The 14,364-nt window shown below is 52.6% G+C and overlaps 1 long non-coding RNA gene across 1 annotated transcript; it reads right to left on the bottom strand.

The window, feature by feature from the left end:
* Positions 1 to 890: 890 nt before the first annotated feature.
* LOC131821407 (uncharacterized) lies at positions 891 to 12,617 on the bottom strand. Its single transcript, XR_009349896.1, has 3 exons — positions 12,104 to 12,617; positions 2,814 to 2,941; positions 891 to 1,541 (listed from the first exon to the last, which is right to left on the bottom strand). It is a non-coding gene; the product is annotated as an uncharacterized LOC131821407 (long non-coding RNA).
* Positions 12,618 to 14,364: the final 1,747 nt, after the last annotated feature.

The raw sequence follows: 14,364 nt of genomic DNA, 5'->3' as shown, positions 1-14,364 counted from the left end.
TTTGATGTGGGTTGTTACCTTCCACAAATCCATGGAGGAAAGATGACTACTACGGTTGGGCATACTTTGATGACGGTCACTACCTTCCACAAATCCATAGAGGAAGGATGTCTTCAAGGGTTGGATGTGCTTTGATGTGGGTTGCTACGTTCCATAAATCCATAGAGGAAGGAAGTCTACTACAGTTGGGTGTACCTTGATATGGTTTGCTACCTTCCACAAATCCATGGAGGAAGGATATCTACTAGGGTTGTGGTACTTTGATGATGGTCGCTCCCTTCCACGAATCCATGGAGGAAGGACATCTACTAGGGTTGGAGTACTTTGATGATGGTTGCTACCTTCCACAAATCCATAAAGGAAGGACATCTACTAGGTAGGGTTGGGGGTATCTTGATGTGGCTGGCTACACAGTAGTGAGAAAACACGCGAGTCTACGGCACCTTGCCGCTGGTTTCCTGTGCTGTCTGGCCCCTTAGAGAGCTCACCTTAGCAGGTCATGATTCTTGCACATGACCAAGGTGGCATCTGCTGTGCACTGAGGAAGGGACAGCCCCCCTTCAAGTGTTTTAAAAATAAAGCAGTAAAAAGTTGGCCATGGGCACTGAGTATGAATGATGCTTGAAGACATGGCTCCAGCCGCCATCAACAGACACCACCAGGAGGATGACACACATGGCGATTCAAGAGCACATCTTCTCCTCCTAGTTTCCAAAAGCTGGGGGCCAGACCCCCTGCAAAGCTTCCCTGAGCAGAGATGCTGGGAATGGATGGCCAGCTCCCTGTATCAATGGACAAAGGATGATTTCAGACTGTACGGTGAAAGAGAGGCAAAGGCAAGGCGGTCCACATTCAAAGACGAAGACCCATCGCTCCTTTTTGCACTCACCTTTATTGATGCTTGAGGATAATCAAACATCTTTATCACTGTTTCTCAAGCAAGTGATGTGTGGCAAGGAGTCTTACAGAAAATAGAAGAGTCCAATTACAGGGACGATCCAACCCGCTGACCTGTGTGTTCTATGAGTCCTGCTAAACACAGCTTAGGGGACAATGCATACATCTCTCAGACCACAGGGCAGCTGTTTGGGCTAAGAAAGCTTCGGGGTAGGCAAATTCCCATGGCATTCCTATGGCAGAGTGGTCAGGTGGCCTCGGCATTCCCAAGACCTACACCCTCCTCTGAAATCTTCCCTTGCCCCCAGCGGCCCCCATGCTACATGTTATTAGCAAGCCAGATATTATGGATGATTTCATGCTCTACATTAACCTCAACAAAGAGAAAATGCGGAATTGCTTATCTCAACGGACCAGGTTTAAAAAAAAAAAAAAAAAAAAAAACATGACTTATCTGAGCTTCTTCAAACCCCTATCACAGGAAACACTCTTGCTATGGGTGGTTGAGACTTTTAGATGCTATTGACACAGTAGAGCTGCAGTAGACCTGGAAGGTGGTCTCTGAGGTCAACTGTCTGAAGATGTGCACCGTCTTCTGTAGACTGGTGGTCTTCATCCTTCCAGAGGAAACAAGGTCGGGGAGTCTGCATGGAAAGAGAACATTGGAGATCAAGAGATGTATGGGAGAGAGAGACAGAGACAGGCAGAGAGAGCAAGATTGACATTTCCCTCTTCTCCGAGGACACCTGGGTAGCACCATGGACCTTCTGGACCTCCTGAAGACACAGAGCTGGAGAGACATGGACAGCCCAAATCAGAGCTGCATGTGTCCTGCCCTGCGGACACCCAATGAGAAGTGAAGGCATCAGATGGGTAGGTGGGCATTGGACTCATGGGGGAGGTGACGCGGTGAACGGCATCCCTTGGAACGTTCCGTCAAAGAACATTCCAGAATGAGGATTTCATATACCAAGGACAAAGCCCTCACCTACTCCCTGAGCAAAATCCAGTTCCTTCCTTCCTTTACAGCCTGTGCACAATGCTCTCTGACAATGTCCACAAGAGGAGAGACCTCCCTCTATGCGTAAGACACCACATAGAAACATCCACGGTGTGACACGTGGGGAGAGGACGTGGTCCACATTGGGAGCAAACAGGATGGCTGAGGAGAATTCCTTTCTCACAGGCAGATGAAGATGGCACACACCAACAATGGAGACATTCAGTACTTTCCACAGACAAGAAACTTTTGGGAGAAGGACACAGAAAGCCTTGTTCTATTTGGCCGAAACCAAACTGTCCTTGGAGCACGTGGCCTGAAGCCTCTGAGAAGGTCTCCACTTAGGAGATCTGCTAGCTCATGTACATGCTGAGAAGGCACATTTACAAGTTCTTTTCTCACAGACCTAAGTACTGAGGGAACAAGGAAAGTGTATGCATTTCCTAGGGCTGCCCTGAGTGACAAGGGACCCAAAACAGGGTAGCGTTGAACATCAGAGACCCATCCTGTCCCAGCTCTAGACACCAGAAGTCTGAGATCCCGGTGGGACATGGATGCTGAGATCTAGATGGGGCAGGGCTCTGCTCGTTCCTGAGGTTCCATGGGAGGGTCTTTCCTCCCTTTTCCAGCTTTTGGGGTTCCAGATGTCCCTAGGCTGGTGGCCAATTTCTTCCCATCTCTGCCTCCACCTTCATGTGGCTTCTCCTCTGCCTCTGTGTCTCCTCTTCTGTCTCTTACAAGGACACCCGTCATTGGATTCAGGACCACCCTGATCTAGGATGAGCTCATCTCAGATCCTTCCCTTAATCACATCTGCAAACACCCTGTTTCCAAATAAGGTCCAGGCCACAGGCGTCTACCACGTAACCTCTTTGTCCCCGCGTGCTAGTCTCGTTGAGAAGAAAAATAACGATACCTTTCCCTCTTCTGTAAAGCTCTGCTGGGCAGTCACTTTTAAGAGGCGCAGAATGACTCACAACGGGTACTGGCAACATCGGCCCTTTCCCAGCTGGGTCTTTGCCATCGGGCACCAGGGATGCATGACTAAGAAGGAATAAAACCATGCCCCATAGGGTTAATGAGGTTGAAACGAGCTAAAAAAAAAAAAAATGTTTTTCAAAGAATTGTGTCTCCTTCCTCAGCTAACATGTCTTCTCAGGCCCCACTCACAAACCCGGGGGTTGGCTCTACAGAAACCTGGTTTCAAGGTCAACTGATGATAGGGTTGCAGCTTAGGAACATTCCTGACCAGAGATAAGGAGTCCAAGACCCCATCTGGCTTTATCCCAGTTCTGGGAGGACACCCACAGCCTGTTCCCCTTGTCCTAAGATAACCTTCTGACTCAGAGGCTGAATTTTGCCTCCTGGTGGGGTTAAGTATTCACCCCTCAGCAAACACGGGGTGTATACCCCATATATGTTTTCCCAATGCTCGTACCTCCATTTCCTCATGAGTAGTCCTACATTTCCTCCCCTTTGCATCCAGATGTGCCCAATCTCAACCCCGGTGATTACAAAACACATGTCCTCTGCCCCCTCATGGGGGTGGATTCCAGGAATTCCCTCCCCCAGCCCCTTATCTGACTTTGTTTCCAGTAAACCCTTTGGTTGCTACAAACCTGATGTCTCAGTTGCACCGGGCAGATGGACTTGGGTTGGCCGAGGTGATGTGTTTCTACCTCCATGTCACCTGCCCATCTCCCCGCACAGCAAAGACAGGCACACACCACGCCTGGATCTCAAGCTCCAGGTGGCTCCCAGCAGACCGCCCAGGGGTGTCCCCACCAGACACATTGCTCTGCTCCTAAACCTCTGCTCTGGAGAAAAAACAGGGGGAGGTCCTCGAAGTCTTGACGTTGCACGCTTGCAGGAAACATCTACAAGTTCTCTTGTAAAGGGAAGAGTGAGAAGACCTGCCCATCTCCAGTTGGAGGTCAAGGTCATCCCTACACGTTCCTGAAGATTGGGGACCTGGGCTCCGATCACTCACTCACCCTTCCTTGCTGAACCCAACACCTCCATTCTCATGAGTCTCCTTCCGCTCCCCACATGACGGCATGGGGAAGTCAAGAGAAGAACCGTTTTGTGGTTTTGTTCTGGAAGCTCCTCATGGAAGCCCAGGAGATGCGTTCAGTGCACAGAAATTATGGGAAAGACGGCTTCCCGTGTCCTTAACTCATCGGAGTGACCCCACAGCTCAGCACATGGGCGTTTAGGTCTCCCCCGATGAGCTAGATGCCTGCCCTTTTGAAGACAGAGTTCAGTCACTCCTTTCTGTTAGAGGCTCAGAATGACTGGGTCAGAGCAGCATGACTGCCACTCCTTCTATTTCCTATAGGAAAGAGGGAACTCCGTCTGGTGACAAAGAGTCACCTCTCCCCTCTCCAAATCAGAACATCTCAGTACCATGGGGATTGGAAGGAAACTGACGGCCGAAACCCGATTTTTCCTTGACATCCAGTTCATGGGGCGTATTTGTCACCGGAGGAAGAGGACGCCTGCCTTATGAGTCATGTCCTTGCTGGGTGGTGGAACCCACTGGAAAACAGGTGATATCTGGAGGCATGTGCAGAGGGCGGCTATGCCCCTGCATCCAGCCCCGAAGCAGGAACACGAGGTCCCGACTTTGGATGGAGAAGCACAGAATTCTAAAGTGGTGGCCTCGGATGGAGGGAGAAGCGGGGAGGACACAGGACGCTGTAGGAACACAGTAGGCACCGACCGCCCCCTAAAGTGCAGCATGAGTAACCACAGCAGACCCGGAGGGGTGGGGCCCCCCAATGACCAGACCACGGTCAGGAAGCACACCACGTGGTCAGGAAGGGTGGAGAGCAATGGCCATAGGATTCCACGGGGAACCTCCCATGTGGGAGTTCCAGGCAACGGCCAGGGAACCCAAGGAGTGTGGACACTGAGTGCAGGATGTGAATTCCATGATGACCCATGCCCAAGAGTGACTAAGAGCTGGAAGTACCAACTGGGTGAATGGACATGGGCATTGGGTGGGCCTCGGCCAATGGTGGACATGAGGGGTGTGAAATAAATCAGGTCTCGGGCCCCGTCTCACGCGTGGAGATGCCCGGATGGTGACCAGAGGTTCTTCTAAGGTCGCTACAGAGAGGGTTCCCTCATTCCCGAGTGACATTCTCCACAAAGAGCAGAAGATGGGCCCTCTTGCTTTCGATGCCTGCCTGACATCCGGTCAAGACAGCGTCCAATGAGGCAGTGCCCCCCAAGGGGACGACCAGAGTTACTGTCTTTAGGGACAAGTGGAAATTATGTAGAAGATGGTCCAGATATAGTCAAGAGTTCCATCAAACCAGTTTCCAAGAATCGGAGATCTATGGTCACTAAAGGACTTTTCTGGGGCAGACATAACAAAGTGTGATAAACCCAGCAGATGACAATAACTCATGTCTAACCAGCTGTGGAGACGAGAGGTCCTAGATCCAGGCGGCGCAGGACCACACTCCCTCCGGAGGCTCCAAGAGAGGGTCCTTCCTTCTTCTTCTGGGTCTGTCTTCCTCTGTCTCACGCACTTGTCCTTGGATTTCGGACCAGCCTGATCTGGGATGCCTTCATCTCAGACCCTTCCTTTCCTGGCATCTTTTGGGATAAAAGATCATATTCCCAGGTCACAGGGATGAAGAGGTGGACCGAATTCTGAGCAAGCCGCCATGCAGCCTTCTACAGATTCTTTGACACATAGGAGGGATCAAACCCACTATTATATGATTTTATTATTTCCTATGGGAGCCACACATCTTAACAGGAACAATTAAATATTCATGGAGGAGTTATTAAGCACCACTTACTAAACCTTTCCCGCACACTTATTTTATTTTCACTACAGCCCTGAGGAGTCGGTCCTTTATGTCTACGATGAGGATGGAATGTGTGTGTCCTTCCAAAATCCATATGTGCGATACTGAATCCCCAGTGGGATGGGCTTAAGAGGTGGGGTCTGGGCTCTCTCTGGTGGGATGCGATTCGCTCATGAGGATGGGGCCCCATGAAGGCATTGGTGTTGTCATAAAAGAGACCCCAGGGAGGACCCTCGTCCCTTGCTCCATGTCAGGACACAATGGGAAGACGTCTATCTGTGACGCGGGAAGGGGGTTCACAGCACACATCGAATCTGCACATGCCTTCATCTCCGATGTCCAGCCTCCACAACTACCAGGACGAAACGTCTTTATAAGCGCCCCCCAGTCCGTGGAGTCCCATTACAGCATCCCCCACGGACCAAGAGAGTCCGCTTGGTAGGTAAGGACAAACCAGCATGGGATTGGGGTTCTGTCTCCAAAGCGCCCGAAGTTAGCCATTCCTGAGTGCCTCTGCCCTCCTCCCAGGACTCAGTTGCACGTCTACACCACTCTGCAGTGCCCACCTGTTGGGGTTATCTTAGCGTCCGTGACCATGGTGACTTTATGGTCATCATGTCCCGTGGTAATCAGCTTCAGCTCTTACCATGACTACAATCTAATTGCCACATTACAATAGTAACCGTGAGTCCCACTCAGTTTGGGACCCTTCCAACACCACCACCGAGTGGATTCCCACACTCCACCATGGAAACGGTTCTAGAAAAACACATGAACAGTTCTATAAAACGCATCAGAACAGCAGCACTCTGAAAAATCATATGGTTTCCCCCCAGGCTAACCCCAGTCTTGAGATGTTAAAGTGGCTGATGATTTTTACGATTTTGCGGCGATCAACCGCGACCCTGGTTTTTGTTGGCGGGACGTATGTCCAAGGCGAATGAAGCGGGAGGAAGGTGGGGAGAAGGGCCGGTTACTCTGGTGACTCCACCATCATGGAGGACCCACTGGGAGCCATGTGGTCGTCAGGCTGGGAATGCGCTTGGTGGTTTTTTAGGGGCACCATTTTAATCGCTTTAAGTGTAGTAATGGAGGGAAAGTCTACGCTGTTGCTGGACGTTGGTAAACCATAAGTAGTGGAAAGCATGTGGTCCTTTGCCCATTGCCACAATGAGTCATCAGAAACCCTCAGTGCCTCCCATCTCCAAGCAGGTGGAGACCTCGGTCAAGCCACTTGGTTTTCCCAGGCATCATGCATAAAAACATGAACTCTGAGCTCTCAGAACTCCTTCCACATCTAAAGGACCAGATGCACTTTGATTTTTTTTTTGCCCGTGGGGCAGCCTCCAGCTGTGGACGCGAGGTGTCCTCTGGGCTGCCTCCTTGCCTATCAAGGCAGATGACCGTGTGTCATCTGTAGCGTGATGGGAAGTCAGGCGGCCAAGAACTCGGCCAAGAACAAGGCCCATGGTCCACCGTCAGAGCACGGTTCTCCTTCACGGTGTGGAAGGGAGTGGTTTGTGGCCATGACGAAAGGAGACACATCCACAGCCGGAGAGGAGGAAGGACGGGAGAGAGGAAGAAAGGAAGGAAAATGCTAGCTGTGGTGACGGAAGTGTCAGCTCACTTATGGCCATTTCAGCGTGCGTACCCAAATATCAAATTCTGCACCTGAAATGCGTATCATTTCTATTTGGCAATTGCAGCTCAATCAAGCTGGGACAGAATGAGAAAAAAAAAAAAAAAACACAAAACCCACAAAGCTAATAGCGTCCTTCACTCTGATACACCAGGTACCACGTCTCTTCGTTGTACGGAACACCAGCTGGTCTGGAACGCGGTGACTGACCCCTTAGCACCCTTCCTGCTGGTAATGGGCGCACACGTCCTCAGCCACGTGCCCCCGTCATGGGTCGCAAGAGTTGGGACACAGCCTTGTGGGGACCTACTTGAACACCTTGATGTTGACCTATTGTAAGGCCACCACGCCCTGGACTCCAGTCCATGGACAGAGCTGGGCCACCATTACACTAGGAACAGAAACCTCGTCCCCATGCCCCCAACAACCACGGACGGACCTTCTGTGGATAGGTCTACATTTTCCGCCCCTTTCATACTCATGGAATCCTCTGTGGGCTCTTGTATCTGGCTTCTGTCCTTGGCACGGTATTCTTTTATTTTCTTTTTTTGCAGTCTATCCTTGTGTCGGTGGGTGTCAGAGTTTGTGGTCCTCAGGGCTGACTCATCGTCCCTTGTATGGACGGAGCCTATTCTCTCAACCCATTCATCCATCCATGCATTCTTGGGTGGCTTCCAGTTTTCAGCTGCGGTGAACCGTCCTGCTGTAAATATGACTGTACACGGGCATGAGGTTTTGGGTAGACGTGTCTTCTCTGACTCCCGGTAGAGCCCTAGGAGCAAACTGTCGGGTCGTCTGGAACGTCCACCGTTAACCTTTTGAGGAACCCGCCACAATGTTCACTCTGTCTGCTTTTAATTTTAGTCAGAACGAATTTTGCTCCGGGAATGAGTCTTCTCGTTATTAGGGTTCTCACTCCTCCCGATGGCCCCCTAGTCCTTTGGGTCATGCTGCAAGTTCAGACGGCTTGGAAAATGGTCCTTCCCATTTGATGCCTTTCCTAGACGCAGAGTCATTGGCGCTGGGAGGTGGCCACCCCACCGGGGGTTTCCCCGGTCACTGTCATCTCCTGAGTGACTGAGGTCCCCTGCAACATCTAGCATATAGCTCCTTCCATTCAGCCGGCTGTAGCACAGACGTGAAACTAGCGCCCTGCTGTGCTTCTTGGGTTGGGCAGGGGGACTGAACCCCCAAGCATCTCCGAACCCCTCCCTACCTTCTCAAGATCCCACTGCAACATTCCCAGAACGTTCGGTTTATTAAAACAGAAGCTTAAAAGGCGGAAATTCTGCAGGGGCCACCCACCTCCCAAACGGCGAATCCTCCCTGAACAGAGGGGGCACGTGCTCGTTTGCAGGTGGTCTCCGGGCCCGGCAACCTAGTACAGGCAGGCAGGCGCGCACCCTCCTCCAACTGGGCTTCCCACAGCTCCCCCCGCAACCCCGCAGGAAACCCAAAGGAAGAGGCAGGCGGCCCGCGCCCTGCGGGACCGCTAGATGGAGCCCTCAGACAGGCAGAAACCCAACGGAGTCTCCAAGGGCGGCCCTCAGCCTGCAAGGGGGACGCGTCCCCTCGTCCCATGACCCCGAGCATCTTCAGGAGACCGTCAGCCCCGCGGGTCTCCATCACACCCAAACCCTCCCATGATGATTCTGCAGGAGCGTCTCCCTTTCGGATGTTTCCCATCCCCGAAAGGAAACGGAGCAGCGGTGCGGTCAGCCGGCCAGAGGAGCGCCCGGGGAGGCGGACGCAGACATCCCAAACACACCACAGGATGCGTGAAGCAGGACTAGAGGCCCCTGCGCGTGGGGGAAAATAGACAGCGTCTGCCCAGATACCTGCCAAGGAGCCCCAGGGTCTGCCTGAAGACATGCCCATTGAGGACTGGGGTTGAGGACGGGGGAGTGTCCAAAATCACACCTCGGTGCTGGCCCGCATCTTAACATCTTTTTGGAACCAGAACGTAATCATCTAGTAACCCTGAATGACTTCTCCCATGGTCCCCACCAAGCAATGGCAGGGTTCAAACCCCATAGAGGACCCCCTCCTGTTGGCCGCTCTCTTAGCTAAGGGGCTGGGGAAGGGAGACAATATGGCCCACCTCATAGGGACGGGCTTTATGGAAAATATTGTAACATGCATAGAGCACCGTGAAGGGTGATGGGGTGATGGATTAGTGCATCGTATCTGCTTTTACCCCCCGAGTCTCCCAGACTCTGATGTCCCCCCCACAACTGGCGTGCCTCCCGCCCTCCCTCCCCGCGTGTCCGAAGCTCAGGGATGCTGGCCACGTGGGGATCCCTCCATGAACGCATGTGATGTGTGCAAAGAACGGAAACTTGCTTGTTCAACACCCAAAGTGACAAAACCACGAGGCACATCCTCTCGGCTCCCCTGGTTTGTCCCGGTTTCTCTGGAAGGGCGGGGGTGAGGCGCGTCCCAAACGTGGTCTTTTCCCTTCCACTTTCTTCTTTGCTTTTCCCACACAGCCAGGGGGCAGGTCGACGCTCTGTATTTGCAGGATTCCCCCTGATTTTCAGTATCGATACGGGTGCTCCAGTACGATTTCCTACATGAGCGTTTCAGAAAGCCACGTGAGGCCTCGTAGGCATGGCGGTCGGCTCTCGCTCCCCCCTTTTCCTCCAACGACTCTGCAACAGACTGTCCATTTTTCCCAATCCCGCACTCGGTGGGAAGCCAGCATCCCCATCTGCCCGAGGGCAACGCCATGAAATATGGACAAACACCCAATCCTGACCGGTCACAATCGGAGAGCGTTGCGCCATCGGGAAGCTCCCGACCTGTGAGCACGCGGTAAAGAGCTTTCCCCATCGTGCACTGGGCATGCTGGTGCGTCAACTGGGATTGATGATCACCTAAACCTTGTAGACATTTTAAAGATGGAGACGGGGATGCCTGGCTGGCTCAGTCTACTGAGCGTCTGATTCTGGGCAGCAACTCAGACTGTGAGGCATGGACTCTGCTTGTCCCGCTCCCTCTCCTCCACCTCTTCCTCCTCTCTCTCTCAAATAAACAAATAAATAATGTGTTGTGTTTTTTTTTTTTAAAAGCACCATGAAGACAATACAACCAGCCAGCCTCATTAAGATGCTGGACGTCTCAGCGTCACGGTCAACTAAGGGCTCAAATAAACATGTTGCTGGTCAAGGTGTGTCCGTCCCAAAGTGGAAACGCCCCTTGCATCCCAGACATGGAGACATGGAAAAACACTAACTTAGGTTCAATGCACATTTCAAGAACCCACCTCTTCCAGAAAGCATCCCACAGTCCTTAACAAAAACATTGCAAAAAAAAAAAAAAAAAAAAAAAAAAGGATGGGAGAGAGAGAGAGAGATGCCAGTCTAATTTCAGAAGCTTGGAATCGTCATATGACACATGGCCCAGCTTTGTGGGTTTTTCCCAGCTCTGTCAACGTCCAGAATTTTTTTTTTCCCCACTATGAACCGTATGAAAATGAAAAAAGAGCTGACAGTAAAGACAGACGGACATCGACGGTGTAGGATATACCCACAGCGTCTTGAATTATCTCCAGGAGCATCTGGCCTTCAGTGTTTGGGTCGTTTTCATGATCCTGAAGCCATGGTGGACCAACGTCTTCTCTCTCTCTCTCTCTTTTTTAAATAAAATATTTCCTTTCCTATAGTTATTAGGATGCATCCCCGACCCATGGCTATTGGGGTAAAGTTTAAAACGAAACGCGCTGAAGTTGGAAACGGGCAAGAGCTCTGTTAACACACTACTCACATTCCTGTTGGCGAGGTCTCCTGAGTGTGCGTTTGGGGACAACGCAGCCATCCCAAGAATGCAAGACATGTTCCCTCGTGAATCTAGCCCATCCTAAAAGGCAGATGCACGGCCTCTGCTTCCCTGTAAATGCAACTCTTTGTAACACCAAGAGTGTCCCCTTACAGACCAAAATGAGACCCATCCAGACCGTGGCTTGACGTTTACCAAGAGCCTCTCCATAAGACCTTCGCTCTTGTCAGGGGGTGGTCCCTGCGTCAGTTCTGAGTTCCCAGAGTTCCCAACTGCCAAGCAGGAACCATGAGCCACCAAGGCCAAAGGCAACCCAAGTCTCCTGGAGAAATCCCGACATCCCGCTCCTGTGCAAAACTCCGACGTCCCTTCGCAAAGTTTTGTTGGTTTTTACCCTTTGCTTGACATCTTGGCCTCAAATACCAAGTATGTTTGCACCTGAGTCACCATGTAGACTTTAGCTAACTCCTCCTTCTCATTATCACCACGCACACAAGCCAACAAAGAAGGACTAATTTCAATGCCCTTACCTCCCCCGACCCCGATACACTCAGATGACCCTTAAACACGCACTGTCCAGCCACAAATTCAAGCACAAACCGGCGTTTGACAAATCCAGTGCTCTGGAAATGCCGTGTGGGGCCAGGCGCTGGCTCCTCCACCTCCCCACGTCTCAAGGATGCTGAACGTTGGCCAACGCGGCCTCCAGACCCCTGGAGACGAGGCCCCAAGATCAGCTGCTCTCCAGAACAACAATCATGCAGAATTTGGGCAAGCTTCCTATGATTAAAGAAAAAAAAAAACTTCACATTTTTTCATGTTCAAAGGGAAGCTTGGGGAGAAACAATTATTATTGGATTACTTGCAGCAATTGAGGCAAGAGAGACTGTCCAAAAACCGCTCGGGAACGATATCCAAGCTGTTACATAAAACGCTGGACCTCTCCCAGCGTCCTCCAGGACTCACCCAAAGACTTGTAGGACCTTCAGGAAAATCCGCACGTTGCTCCAATGCACTGGCATGGAGACCCTTTTGGCCTGAGGTCCACGCCACACTCTGGCTGGCCCGTGGCCACTGCGTGTGTTGCCAGTCACCAACAAAGACACCTGTTCAGCTCCTTCCTGGGTCGTGCCAGAGACTTTGGTCCCTGGGGGACCTCTGCTGCCCCAGCCTGTCTGCCCAAGCCCAGGGATCTCCTCGCAGGCCAGTTTCTAAATGCACCTGTGCTCTAAGATAAAAACGTACCCGTTAGGATGGTCTGCATTCCTCTTTCATATCAAGACAAAGTTGTTTCATCACTTTGCTTGACCAAGAACACCTGTAGGTTCCCTTGCACCCGAAGGAAAGCGAATGGATTTGCTTCCCCTGCCCCCCATCCCTGAGTGTCTACACCTCTTGGTGTCCCCGCTGCTGCGTGGTGTTTTGCAAACACTGTTGGCTTCCGTCAGGCTCACCCCACGTAGCACCTTCTGCTCTTTTAAAATTCAGGGGATTAAAAAAAAAAATCTCATCGCGTCGACTGAATGGATTCTACAATCCCCAAGTGGGTCGCGACCCACAGTTTCAAGAACATTTCCAAAGCAGGATGGGGACACGTGCATATTTGACCTACACGGACGTAGCCACTGCAGGGTCTGACCTGCACTTTCAGGGGGATTGACGTACGGAGGGGGCAAGAGGTGTTCAGGCTAGTGACTGGAAACCGTCATCACCCAGACGGGCCTCAAGAGACTCCCCATCCCCATCTGGGGGGGGGGGGGCTGCAGGGTACAGAAAACACCACCGAGCTGCACATAGAGAGTTCCTGGTGGCTCCTAGGTTCTGCTTTATGGACCTAGCATTGATCTGATTCCAGAGGAATTCACTCCGGGGAGAGCCAGTTCTCCCGAAATGTTGCCTTCCTGCAGGAAGGGGTGCGGGAAGCAGCGGGGGGTTGCCAAAGAAAAGCAAGGGTGCATCCCAGGGCAGGGTAACGTGGCAGCTGAGCCCCAGGGAGGCCTCGGTGCATGAGTTAGTTGGGAAGACGGTGGCATGGAGCAGGCTGGACCCGAGGGGAGCAGACATGGACACACGGGTCAGAAGCAACAGCTCTCTCTGGTGCGCACCGCACGATGTTCCAAACTAAGGCTGCTGTGGGAATCAGCTGAACGGACCCAGACCCGCAGCACACAGCAGGCAGGGACCGGCCACAACCAGAGAATCAAAAGCCATTGGGTATCTCGGTGCATTGCCGGGGACACCTGCCTCTCCCTTCTCCCTGCTCCTGGACGTCCTTTCTTGCTCTGGGCTCCGTCGTGGGTCTCTTGCAGATTCCAAGTTCCACTCGCCATGTCAGGAGCTAAGGGGGAGCTCCCTTCTCAGCACACGCCTGAGGAACAGGAGCAGGATGTGTGTGCAAGACAGAGACGCAAGGAGCACAGACACCCCATGATCCGTTTTCTTTCGGCTAGCGAGCAGCTAGAGGCCGCCAAGGCAGGTGGTTCTCAGAGCAGGAAGCTGGAGCTCTGGGGACATGCATGGTAACAGGACCCCCACCCCCACTAGAAGTGTCCTGGCGGCTCATTGCATTTGCAAAGACAGTCCCTCACCTCCCGTTTCTGCCTGTGTCCCCTTCCGCAGACCACAGAGCCGAAGAGAAGCCCTGGCATCGGCCGTCCTGGCTGCTGTGTGCTGCTGGTGGAGGGCTCCCTCCTTGCCGCCACCGGGAAGGGGGTACCCTCTTTCCTATGCCGTCTGGGCACAGAGCAGTCGCTGCGGTGCACGCATGGACCAGCAGGAGAGGAAGCCAGACTCCAGAGCCAGTGTGGAGGCCGCTGCGGATGTGTCCCTCCCCACGCCGGACCGATGCAGCCCCCCAGATTCAGGGCACCTTCTCCTGCACCCCCCCTCAGCTGCGGTCTGACCGGGATGCTGTTTCCACCTGGGTCTGGTCGGGTCATCTTTGTGAGAGACTCTGAAGATCAAGGATGATGCCTGGACCTATAGTCAGTCTGGGGCGCAGACAAAGACTCTACAACCCCTGGCTCCTTCGGCCTTCCTGGGGAAGCAGAGGTGGGGTCCGTACCTGCCCGTCTGCTGCCTCTCTCTGGCCTCTGCTCAGCAGACGGCCATGATAACTCTCTTCAAGCATGCCTGAGCAGTGCTGGGTCCCTGGGGTTGGGGGCTGGAGGTGGGGGACACAGGACTCACAGCTTCTTGGACCTGGACCATGTGTCCTAGCGATGGCA

Source organism: Mustela lutreola, chromosome X (assembly GCF_030435805.1).
Source record: "Mustela lutreola isolate mMusLut2 chromosome X, mMusLut2.pri, whole genome shotgun sequence".
In the NCBI taxonomy this organism is placed as follows: Eukaryota; Metazoa; Chordata; class Mammalia; order Carnivora; family Mustelidae; genus Mustela; species Mustela lutreola.
This window is presented reverse-complemented; position numbering and strand designations above follow the sequence as displayed.